This window comes from Eumetopias jubatus, unplaced genomic scaffold, assembly GCF_037043125.1.
Source record: "Eumetopias jubatus isolate StellerSeaLion01/CBP00866 unplaced genomic scaffold, mEumJub1_p1.0 scaffold_4, whole genome shotgun sequence".
Classification (NCBI taxonomy): domain Eukaryota; kingdom Metazoa; phylum Chordata; class Mammalia; order Carnivora; family Otariidae; genus Eumetopias; species Eumetopias jubatus.
Window position 1 is genome coordinate 27,615,681 of NW_028274810.1, and position 12,767 is coordinate 27,628,447.

The following is a 12,767-nucleotide window of genomic DNA, read 5'->3' on the forward strand; positions in this document are numbered from 1 at the left end:
CTTGCTCTGAACAGAATGGGTACTTGGTAGTGATGAATGTATGAATAAAGCTGCGGTTGAGAACTGGTAGATGAAAAAGCTGACCTTCTTGGGACCTCTTCCTGAAACATAAAAATGCTCAGGGATGTTCATCCTTTTTTTTTTTTAAATTTTATTATGTTATGTTAGTCACCATACATTACATCATTAGTTTTTGATGTAGTGTTCCATGATTCATTGTTTGCGTATAACACCCAGTGCTCCATTCAATACGTGCCCTCTTTAATACCCATCACCAAGCTAACCCTTCCCCCCACCCCCTCCCCTCTAGAACCCTCAGTTTGTTTCTCAAAGTCCATAGTCTCTCATGTTTGTCTCCCCCTCCGATTTCCTCCCCTTCATTTTTCCCTTCCTACTATCTTTTTTTTTTTTTTTTAACATATATTGTATTATTTGTTTCAGAGGTACAGGTCTGTGATTCATCAGTCCTACACAATTCACAGCGCTCACCATAGCACATACCCTCCCCAATGTCTATCACCCAGCCACCCCATCCCTCCCACCCCCCACCACTCAACCCTCAGTTTGTTTCCTGAGATTAAGAATTCCTCGTATCAGTGAGATCATATGATACTTGTCTTTCTCTGATTGACTTATTTCGCTTAGCATGATACCCTCCAGTTCCATCCACGTTGCAGATGGAAAGATTTTTTTGATGGTTGCATAATATTCCATTGTATATATATACTAACTCTTCTTTAAGGGATGTTCATCCTAATGATTCTTAATGAGGCCACAAGCACCTTCACAGCCTCCTGCCTTTCTTTCCTTCCTTGGGTCCCCACAGTGAAAATAATCCCAACCCAAGAAGTGCCAAATTATCTGAAAAATTGCTAAAAACCAAGTACTTTTTGAAGTGTGTGAAGATGAAACATCTGAAAGAACCCAAATGCAAACCGTATTATATTGTCATGAAGAAAGAAATGGCTTCTGAACTTTCACTGAACACAACATAGAACATATGGAAGAATCTTTCTCAGGAAGTCACAACATTACAGAAATAGTTCCTGAGTCACTGAATAGTGATTCAAGAGGAGGGTAATACAAATAAGCAGCTTTTCCCTAATTAAAAAATTTGAAGGTGTAATACATTCTCATGGCTCAAATTCCAAAAGGTACCATAGAATAAATAAATAGTGAGAAATGGCCGTTTTTTTCTCTTTGAGGAAAAATACATTTCTCAGGCAGCCATTGTTTTTGTTTCTAGTATATCATTCTGTTTTTTCTCTTTTTTATTTAAGATTTACTTATTTTAGAGAGAGAGCATGCATGGGTCAGTGAGCAGGGAAAGGGCGGGGTGGGGAGAGGGGGAAAGAGAGAGAGAGAGAGGGAAAGAACCCCGAAGCAGACTCGCCGCTGAGCATGAAGCCTGACACGGCTCGATCCCAGGACCCCGAGATCATGATCTGAGATGAAATCAAGAATTGGCCGCATAACTGACTGAGCCACCCAGAAGCCCCTGTTTTTCTTTAAGTAAACTCTATGCCCAATGTGGGGCTCAAACTCACAACCTGAGATCAAGAGTCACAAGCTCTACCTACTGAGCCAGCCAGGTGCCCCTCTATATATCATTCTAGAGACTTTTTAAAACATGTGAATGTAATAGGAAATTTAAATGGAAGTTCACAGCTGAAGCTCAAAGATAATAGAAATTATACTCCAAAATGAGACGTTAGACCCCATCGTACTGGGCTTGCCAAAAAAAAAAAAAAAAAGTTAGAAAACTGGTTATTCTTTTTTTTTTTTACTGTAGTGAATAGCAATTTAATATTCTTTTTTTATTATGTTATGTTAATCACCATACATTACATCATTAGTTTTTGATGTAGTGCTCCATGATTCATTGTTTGCGCATAACACCCAGTGCTCCATGCAGAACGTGCCCTCGAAAACTGGTTATTCTTAAACCCCTCACCCACACTGGGAGTTGAAGATTAGAAGAACATTTTAGAAAATAAACTTCTAATTTTGGAGTAGTTTTCAAGTTACAGAAAACTTGCAAAGATGCTACGGAGAGTTCCTATGTATACCTCACTCACCTTCCCCTAACATCGTTCATAACATAACCACAGTACATTTGTGAAAATTAAGAAATTAACATTGTTACTATCCTATTAACTAAACTACAGTCTTTACTTGGATTTTGCAACTTTTCATTAATGTCCTTTATTTTCTCTTCCAGAATACAATCTAGGATGCCATGTTGCATTTAGTTGTCATGTGTCCTTTGGTCTATGATAATTTCTTAGGTTTTCTTTGTTTCCCATGACCTTGACACTTTTGAAGATTCATGGTCAGGTATTTGGTAAATTGTCCCTCAGGTTTTCTCATAATTAGATTGCAGTTACGGGTTTGGAGAAGAACACCACAGAGGTGAAGTGCCCTTTCCATAGAATCACACTGGGGAACATGATAGCAACATGACATCGCTGGTGAAGTTAACCTTGATCACTTGGCTAAGGTGGTTGGTATCTGCCAGGTTTCTCCACTGTCACGTTACTATTTTTCTAGATTCTTTGGGAGGGAGTCACTGAGCCCAGCCCACCCTTAAGGGGATGGAAATTAAGCGGGAAGTATCTACATACATTATTTGGGATTCTTCTGTAAAGATTTATCCCTCTATGCCCTCCCCCCATTTATTTAATCATGAGTATTTATTCTTTAGGTTATAATCTAGTATGCTATTTATTCTGTTGCTCAAATCATTCCAGCTTTGGCCACTAGGAGGTCTTTTAGGCCGGCCCCTAGGTAATTTTGAGCACATCCTCACTTTCTGGTTCTACAAGATTATGCCACCCTTATGTTGTATTTTCCTTATCCAAGTCCTAAAATCAGTCATTTCTCCAAGGAGCCCTTGGAAAATGGTATTTAGAAACCAATATCTGGGTACTGGGTATGCTCATTGCTACTGGGATGTCACTGATCCTAGGTCCTCTTATAATCAACCCTAGTATGTACTGTCAGAATGCTAACTAGTACCCCTGTGAGAAACAAACTTACCTACTAGAGCATGGTGCCTATGTACAGTTATTTTTGTCTTAGTTCACAGCATTTAGTCATAAAGCTGTTTTCCAAAGTTACATCATAGGTCAGTTCCTTTTCTCTCTTCCCCCTTCAGTGAGGTTATGTCATATATTTGTATTAAGTTAAATTCATTTGTCATAGTCTATCTACATTCTTGATATTTTGATTTTATTTATTTGGATACAGTAAAGTTGACTCTGTACAGGTATTGATAAGTACATTGGATCATGTAAAAGAGCAATTCTAAAGAGTTTTTCATTTGTTTGCTTTGTTTTTGTTTTTTGAGAGAGAAGAATGTTCATGTGAATCCATTCCTGTCCCCAAGGGAGAGAGGGTGAGAGATACCACTCCTAAGTCAGATGAGAAGGGTTTCCTAGAAAACTCAGAGGGCTTAGATGACCCCATGGGTTAAGGTCTGAGCCCTGAGAAGTGGAGGCTAGTGTCCTTGGTGTCCAAGACAGCTACATGGAAGACAGTGGGGCCCTTAGCAGAAAGAAGCTGGAGGTGGCTGTTTAAGGTCCCAGGACCAGGGAAGACTTAGCAAATGAACATCCAGGGCAGAGATGCATTTGACCACATGAAGAACACTGCAGCTGAGACCGCCAGAGTGATGGGAAGTCTCCAAAGAACCCAGAACACGTCCATGGGAGAAAACTGGCTGGAACATTTCCCAAACCCAGGAAACTGGTACTAGTATCGATCCAGTAAAAATGCTCCTGTTCCCTCTTATGCCTCTTCACTTTTGCTGTGCCAACCCTGAGAGTCAGAAGCCTGTTTCAGTAGACGGTGAGGAGGAGGAGGAGAGAGAGGACTGCAGCCCCCTTCCCTGACCAAAGCCTTCCCATCCGCTCCTGGCCCGAGAGGGGGGAGGGAGAAGTTTCAACTGTCAGTCAAGTCTGAAGTCTATCATACTGGGCGGAACATTTTAATTACTGAATGGAAAGTATCTCTTACCATTTAAAGTGACTGAGTAATTATTACTTAAAAGTAACCACAGTGGTCTTGGGAATTGTGTTTTCATTCAGGGACAGAGAAAAAACTAGTCCCACTGAATAAACGTAAAGAGACAGAAAGAAAGTAGAAAACGGAGAAAGAGAAATTAGGAAAACAACCTCATTTACAACTCCATCAAAAAGAATACCTAGAAATTAACTTAACCAAGGAGGTGAAAGACCTAATCTTTGAAAACTATAAAATACTGATGAAAGAAATTGAAGACAACACAAATGGAAAGATACTCCATGCTCATGGACTGGAAAAATTAATATTGCTAAAATGTCCATACTACCCAAAGCAATCTACAGATTCAGTGCAATCCCTATCAAAATACCAATAGTGTTTTTCATAGAACTAGAACAAATAATCCTAAAGTGTGTATAGAACCACAAAAGACCCTGAATAGCTAAAGCAATCTTGAGAAAGAAGAACCAAGCTGTAGATATCACAATCCTAGACTTCAAGATATACTACAAACGTGTAGTAATCCAAACAGTATGGTATTGGCACAAAATTAGACACATAGATCAAGAGAACAGAGAGCCCAGAAATAAATCCACACATTTATGGTTAATTAATCTATGACAAAAGAGGGAAGAATATAAAGACAGTCTCTCAATAAATGGTGCTGGGAAAACTGAAGCTATATGCAAAAGAATGAAACTGGACTACTTTCTAACACCACACACAAAAATAAACTCAAAATGGATTAAAGACCTAAAGGTGAGACATGAAACCATAAAACTGCTGAAAGAAAACATAGGCAGTAATTTCTTTGACATTGGTCTTAGCAACATTTTTCTAGATATGTCTCCTCAGGTAAGGGAAACAAAAGCAAACATCAACTATTGGGACTACACCAAAATAAAAAGCTTCTGCACAGTGAAGGAAGCTATCAACAACACAAAAAGGCAACCTACTGAATGGGACAAGATATTTGCAAATAATATATGACAGGAGGGTGGTATCCAAAATATATAAAGAACTTATTCAACACCTAAAAACCAAATAATCCAATTAAAACATGGGCAGAAGACCTGAACAGAGAGTTTTCCAAAGAAGACATATAGATGGCACAAGACACATGAAAAGATGCTCAACATCACTAATCATCAGGGAAATGCAAACCAAAATCAGTGAAATATTACCTTACCCCTGTCAGAATGGCTAGAATCAAAAGACAAGAAATAAATGTTGGCGAGAATGTGGAGGAAAAGGAACACTTGTGCACTGCTGGTGAGAATGTAAATAGGTGCAGCCACTGTGGGAAATAGTATGGAGGTTCCTCACAAAATTAAAAATAAAATTCCCATATTATCCAGTAATTCCCCTACTGGGTGTTTACCCACCAAAACCAAAAATGCCAATTTACATAGACACCCCTATGTTTTTGCAGCATTATTTACAATAGCCAAGATATGGAAGCAACCCAAGTGTCTGTCAATAGATGGATAAAGAGGTGGTATATTTAAACAATGGAATATTACTCAGCCATAAAAAGAATGACATCTTGCCATCTGTGACAACATGGATGGACCTAGAGGTTATTACGCTAAAGGAAATAAGTCAGTCAGAGAAAGACAAATACCATATGATTTCACTTATATGTGGAATCCAAAAACAAAAAAAATGAACAAAAAAACCTCATAAATACAAAAACCAAACTGATGCTTGTCAGAGGGTAGGTGGGTAGGGGGATAGTGAAATAGATAACAGGGGATTAAGAGGTACAAAAACCCAGTTATAAAATAAATAAGTCACGGAGATGAAAAGTACAGCTTACGGAACATAGTCAATAATACTGGAATAACTTTGGTGACAGATGGTAACTACACTTATCATGGTGAGCACTGCGTAACATATAGAATTGTCGATCACTGTGTTGTACACCTGAAACTAACATAATTATATGTTATACTTCAATAAAAAATAAAACCAGAAAAAAACATCCACACAAAAATAAAGTTCTTTCTGATTACACCCTGTAGGCTATGTTTGTCTGATACGACACTTACACAAATACATATATATATGCATACACACACGCACACTTATACGTATATAAACACCTAAATTACACTTAGGATATAGCCTCCTTTTTATGCAAAAGGTAGTATACAGCATACCGCGCTACAGTCTGCTTTCTTTTTTAAAATTACAACATCTTGACGCTCTGTCTCAATCAGAATATAAGGGATTCCTTTTATTTTTACTGAAGTAAAATTTATGTAAAGTGAAACGTACAGATCTTAAACATACAATTAGGGACCTTTGACAAATATAGATGTTTAAGCAACCACCCCTTTCAAGGTATAGACCATTTCTATCATCCCAGAAAGTGCCCTTAAGCCCCCTTCTGATCAATCTCCAACCCGTATAGGCACTATTAATCTGATTTCTAGAACTATAAACACTTTTTTAAAAAAAGATTTTGTTTCTTTATTTGTCAGAGAGAGAGCACAAGCAGGGGGAGTGGCAGGCAGAGGAGAGGGAGAAGCAGACTCCCCGCTGAGCAGGGAGCCCGATGCGGGGCTTGATCCCAAGACCCTCGGATCGTGACCTGAGCTAAGGCAGACACTTAACTGACTAAGCTACCCAGGTGCCTCTTCGAATTACTTTGTGTGTGTGGTAGGAGGTAAGAGTCCTGGTACAAAATGAACAAGTGTCACTTTTTCCCTATGTCTTTCCACTTATTTCAGCATCATTTGTTGAAAAGACTTCTTTAACCCCATGAAATTACTTTGGTACTTTCATTAAAAATCAATTGACCATGGTGGCGCCTGGATGACTCAGTCAGTTAAGTGTCCAACTCTTGATCTCAGCTCAGATCATGATTTTAGGGTCCTGAGACTGAGCCCTGCACTGGGCTCTGCGCTGAGCATGGAGCCTGCTTGAGATTCTCTCACTCACTGCCCCTCCCCACCCTGCTCTCATGCACTCTCTCTCCAAAAAAAAAAAAAAAAAAAAAAAATCAACTGACCATGTATATGTAGTTCTATTTCTGGGCCCTCTGTTCTGAGCCAATTATCTCTTTGTTTATCTTCTTTCCAATACTGCTGTTAAAAAGAAAACCACAGGCCCCAAATGGTGTCACTTAGGCTGAGTCCCCAAACTGGGGCTTAATACCTAATACAATTTCAACCTTCCCCAGAAATGTAATCTTAACCAGTCCGAGGAATTTTTTGATGGGTGCTAATGAGCCTGCCGCATGGGCCCTCTCCATCCTCCAAAAGATGATGAGGCAATCTGCAAGATAGCTGCTCTTCTCCTAAGGGAAAACAACCTTGCCTGGAACAGTCCTTTCCTTTGGCTTTCTTGCCCCGCCCTCTTTCCTATAAACATCTTCCGTTTGTAAAGCTCCCCAGAGCTCCCCTCTACTTGCTGGGTGGGGTGCTGTCTGATTCATGAATCATTAAATAAAGCCAATGAGATCTTCACGTTGACTTGGTGGAATTGTTTTTTAACAGGTTTTGGCGGCGTGGGGATCCGAAGCTAACTTCTGACGGCATTTGGGTTCTCGAGAAACACAACTGTAGCGTCCTGCAAGGCCTTCTGAGTTCATGGTTTTTCTCCCCACTTCCTCTCAGTTTCAGCCATGCTCCTCGTGTTCAAGCTGCTGATCTAACTGGCTTTCCAGTCCAGGGTGGACAGGTCAGTCTGGACTGACAGGAGGCTCGAACAGAGCACCAGTCTTTAGCCCTTGGTTCAGTCTACAGTTCTGTGTTAGAATCCCTTCTTAGTTCCCGTCCACAGTCACCGTGAATGGAGTCTGCTGGTTTAGTCCACACAGGGGATTCCTGGTGATTCACACGGCCTTCTCTTGGCCAGTCTGCAGCGCCATGTTTTGGTTACTGCTGGTTTGTTGGGGTACACATTTGTTTTTTTAATGTAAATAAAGGCCATTGCTAGTGGGGCTCTTGGAGACCAAAACGCTGCAAAAATTGGTGGGAATTGGTGGAGCATTTAATAGCTGTTAGAGTACTTGCCATCTAACAGCTCAGACTCCTGCGTTAGGATGCTTGGTCATGGATCAGATTAGATTGACACTAGGTCACCTGCCAACCTCAAGAAAACTTCCGTGCAATGAGGCACGCAGTAAAACACAACCCTAACCCAGCAGCAAGTTCTTCTGAGGTCTTAGTTTGACTCTGAGAAACCCAAAGGCCTAACTAGAAGGAATGGGATCCTTTGCATCCAGAGAGCTGAGCATGCCATCTTCTGGTGCTGAGCACCTGCTCATCTTATGTCTAAGAACGACAGTCCTAGAAGTTGCAGGTATCCAGCAAGATAAAAAAGTTTTACCAAAAATAACGTAGAATTGCAATGGCCATTATGGGGAACGTTCCAGTTGGACAAGATCATTCATTTAAGAAGTGCACTTGAAAGCAAGAGTTTCCAAAATAAACAGAATGGGGTACCTGTTTTAACTGGCTTGCAGAAGCCTCCAAAAGGTTTCAAAATTCCAAAATAGTTTCACTGGACGATTCATTAAAAAAGCTAATGAAAAAAGAGAAAAGGAACCTAAAGCAAGACTCTAAGACTGCCGTTAACTCTTACTGTTCCTCTCTAGTCTTCATTCAAGTACTTACCCTAGTGAGCCTCAGGCTGAACTGCCTTTCCCTTCTGAAGAGACTCTTAACTGTGACCTTTTGAAATAAGACCATTCCAGGCTACTGGTGATCCTCTTCAGGTATCTCTCAGTCCTTGGTTAAAGGTCGAACTAAGGTCTAGAGTTAAAACATTTCTTAAGCCCTGGGAGGATCCTCAAGAGTTTTTATAAATAGATTACCTCTTGAACCCAAGTGAGGGAGGGGAATAAAAATTCACATTGTCCCTTACTTTCTACATAGAGACCATGGGGTACTGACTCTTTCTGTCCTGGGAATAACTATTTCCTTCTTGATTGTCTCCTTCTGTGTCTTAAGAACGAGGCTTGGCTTTCTGTCTGGGATGTTCTTTGGCTATCTTTGACAGTGACTCTAGATCTTGTGAAGATGCTGTGTTTTACATAACTCTCTTCGAGGACGCCTCTTGCGTCTGTAAGGTTAATCCTGCCCAAAATACTGTCCGTCCTGGCTGGAACCTGACAAAACATTTGAAAGGACTTAATAACTCTAGAATCAGAAATTTGGTCAAACTGGAAGCTGATACTCAGAGCCTGAATTTTTAGTTTAATTTATTGTTATATTTTCTTTTTAGGTCTTCTCCCTCCAAGCTAAATGCACCCAGAGGAAAATGTACACCATAGGTGGATGGGTGTGTCAGTCCTTTGACATCAGTTAAGTGGCAACCCCATTCTCTGAGGGGTTGAAAACAGTTGTCCTGGGAACACCTGGGTGGCTCAGTCAGTAAGCGTCTGCCTTCGGCTCAGGTCATGATCCCAGGGTCCTGGGATGGAGCCCCGCATCGGGCTCCCTGCTCGGCGGGAAGCCTGCTTCTCCCTCTCCCGCTCCCCCTGCTTGTGTTCCCTCTCTCGCTGTGTCTCTCAGTCAAATAAAGAAATAAAAATCTTTAAAAAACAAAACAAAACAAACAAAACAAAAAACCCCAGCTGTCCCGGTTTTACAAATCCAGTCTTTACAGGACGAGAGGTGTGGCTCCAGAAACAATTCAAAGACAGCCAGTCCCTTTTACCAAATCCCAAACCTCCCCTGTTTATCTCAAAAGGCTGGTAAATGTAAACCTTCCGGCTTTAAGGGGACGGAAGTCATAGTAGGGAGCGCCTGCGTTTTTTTTCCTGTGCCTTTATAATGTGCGTGTTCAGCCTTCTGTCTGGTGTTCTCGGGGGCTTTTCCAGATTGCAGGGAGGTATTCTTATCAAGGAAACAAAGGGGGGGAGTGAAAAGGTCATTTGGAACTTGACTTGCCAAGGACAAAGAACACCTCTTCAGTGTCTTCTCCACAAATTTTTAAAGCTTTAGTCATCTAGACAGTTCAACTTAACTTATTTCATCTATTGGAAAAACCACCTCAGATCCAACTTTTATGACTAGTAAATTTTGTACCTTTTTCATGGCAGGTCATTTTAAAATAGAAGCTGGAAGGCAGCTATGCTCACCACTGTAACCAAAACAGAAGCTGGAAGTTTTCTGTGTCTCTGAATGCTCACGTGTGTCAAATGAAAGAGAACTTCAACTGCCTCGTTTTCGGTTTTTTTTTTGATTGTCAGTCTGTATTTTCTAACTAAGGTCTTTCCAGTTTATCTCTTATCTCAGGCAAAAGACCCTGAGGGCAAGACATGCCAGATGGGAATGAAACTATCCCTCAACAGTAAGGACTGCCCAGAGCCTGCAAGACCCCACATGACTGACCCCAAAACAGTGACTGGCTTGACCTTTGTTGACCACCTGGACCTACCCACCGACCTTTGTCCCCCACATTTTCCTTATATAAAACCAGGAAATATTTGTGGCACTCTGGAGACCAACTTTGGGACACTAACCCATTGCCTTCCCGGTGTTGGCCAAACTGAAAGAAATTCCTTTCTTGTTTCATCACCACTGGTCTGTCTTTGGGTTTTGTTGTTGGTGGTGAGTGGCTGAAGGCATGCATGCATATGCTGTAGTTATATGGTATTTTATACCTCCAGATGGTATTGCTGAAATTAATCTGTAAAAGAGCTCTATTTATATAGCTTGAAGGCAAGTGCTTGTAAGGTTTGGCCATTCTAAAACTCTTGGAAAGATAGAAACTAGAAACCCAAATGTTTTTCAAGTTCATGTGATCTGGAAAAATATTTAATATTAAAGCAAACTTCAGGTTGATGGTTTAATTAAAACAGACATCAAGAGTAAATATAAAACTTTTATTCTACCTGAGTTTACTAGCCTAATAAATTCATGTTAATGCTTGTAAGGTCTGTCAAAAAAAAATAGCTTAGGATAATGACTGACTTTGCCTAATGTTGAATGAAGTTTTTGTAGGTAATTAACATAATTATTAAGGATAAGTAAATAGATGTAAGCAAGACAGAAGTTTATAAATGAACTTTTCAGCAATATTTATGTCTACTTAAATAGTTTTCTCAAATTTTCTTTTTGGTAATCTAAAACCTTAAAGTTTTGCTGAGTTAGGTTAAATGATGAGTTAAGTTAAATTTATTAAATACCTAGATCATTTCCAAATAAGACAAAATACTAATACATTAATTGTTAAACATAGGTTTATCTACTTTAACTTCTCATTACAGAGAAATGAAAAGATATTTGTATATGTTAATGCCATATGGAAAAATTTCAAAAGGCACATGCTTCTAGAATTTTTGAAATGTATTCATAAATTTGCAATTTTAAAGAATGGGTTATCAGTATGTTCTTGTTACTGTAGGTGTGTTTCCCAGATGGGCTGAAGCTTTTTCCTGCTGCAAGGCTGACGCCCCCATGAAAGCAAAGAAATTGTTAGAAAATATGTTTCCCACTTGAGGTATATTTTCCCTCATCTCCAGTGATCAAAGCACCCACTGCACTGAGCAAATCATACAAACCTTAACAAAACTTTGCAAATGTGGTGGTATTCTCTCAGAAAACTTTCTGCTGATCCTATCTCATGCTAGTATGACCAGCTACTGGTCTTTAAAGCCTTATGTTAAGGCTTACCATCGACAGGATACACATGCTTTCCCTGACCCCCCTGTTCAAAGGCTCCTGTTGGTCACAGTCTGGAACCTGGTGACTGGGTGTTTTGGAAACATCATTTTTAAAAAAACAGCTCTTGAGCTCCGTGGGAAGGGACCTTACCAAGTGCTCCTGATCACTGACACAGCCGTAAGACTAAAAGACATAAGAGAGCCTTGAGGACACATCTTACAGCTAACAAAGGCTCCACTGACGTTGGTCCTTTGCACACATCGGATCCTCTAAATCAAATTGATGGGGAAGAGATGTAGCTGACCTTGAGGTGGACTGCTTCCATTTGAGACACCAGATTTAGACTTCATACTTTAAATAGAAAACCCCCCTTCCTTCTTTTCCTTTCCTTTATTCTGGCATTGGCCTGGAAAGATAACACCTTCATCTGTATCTCCCTGCTCATTGCTAAGTGGGGGTAACCTCTTGTTTCAGGCTAGGAGAAAGTCTAACTGTGCCCCTAACATTTCACAAATAAAATAAGACATCTAATCAGCTGACTCTCCTTAATTTCCATTTTGAGTTAATTTATATTGACCTACCAAAGAGGCTTTCAGGATTCAGGACTCACTCCTTATGGCCGATCCCTATTTCCCTGGTTAGGGATAAATGTAAATGAGGCAATGATTGAAAACTTTCCCTTAATTCTTAAAATTACTGCAAAATCTGCTGTTAAAACAATAGCAGACCAACAAATATCCTTAGACTCTCTAGCCAAAGTTGTCCATAATACCAGAACAGCTCTTAATAATCTTTCAGCTGAGCAAGGAGGTGTCTCTGCTGTGGCCATCACCATGTGCTGTACCTGGATTAAGACCTTCTGGGGAAACTGAAACTCAATTACATAAAATCACAGAACAAAGCACTTGGCTTAAAAAAGGTGACTCTTTCCACAGGGTCTTGGCGCCATGGCTCTAAAGTACACTCCAATATTGTGAGTTATCCTGTTTATAGTAATCATCATCATCTCCCTGGGGTGTTGTATTCTCTGAAAAGCCTTACATCCATGATCGCAGCCGCTACCCACCAAGCAAATATCTCCCTAAGACCGGAATGTCTAAGGCACAAAGAAAATGACCCACT

General features: G+C 40.2%; 1 protein-coding gene across 1 annotated transcript in view; it reads right to left on the minus strand.

Annotated features, from left to right (window-relative positions):
• Positions 1-12,767, minus strand: part of SLC44A3 (solute carrier family 44 member 3) — a 91,051-nt gene that overhangs the window by 62,240 nt on the left and 16,044 nt on the right. The window lies entirely within an intron of this gene.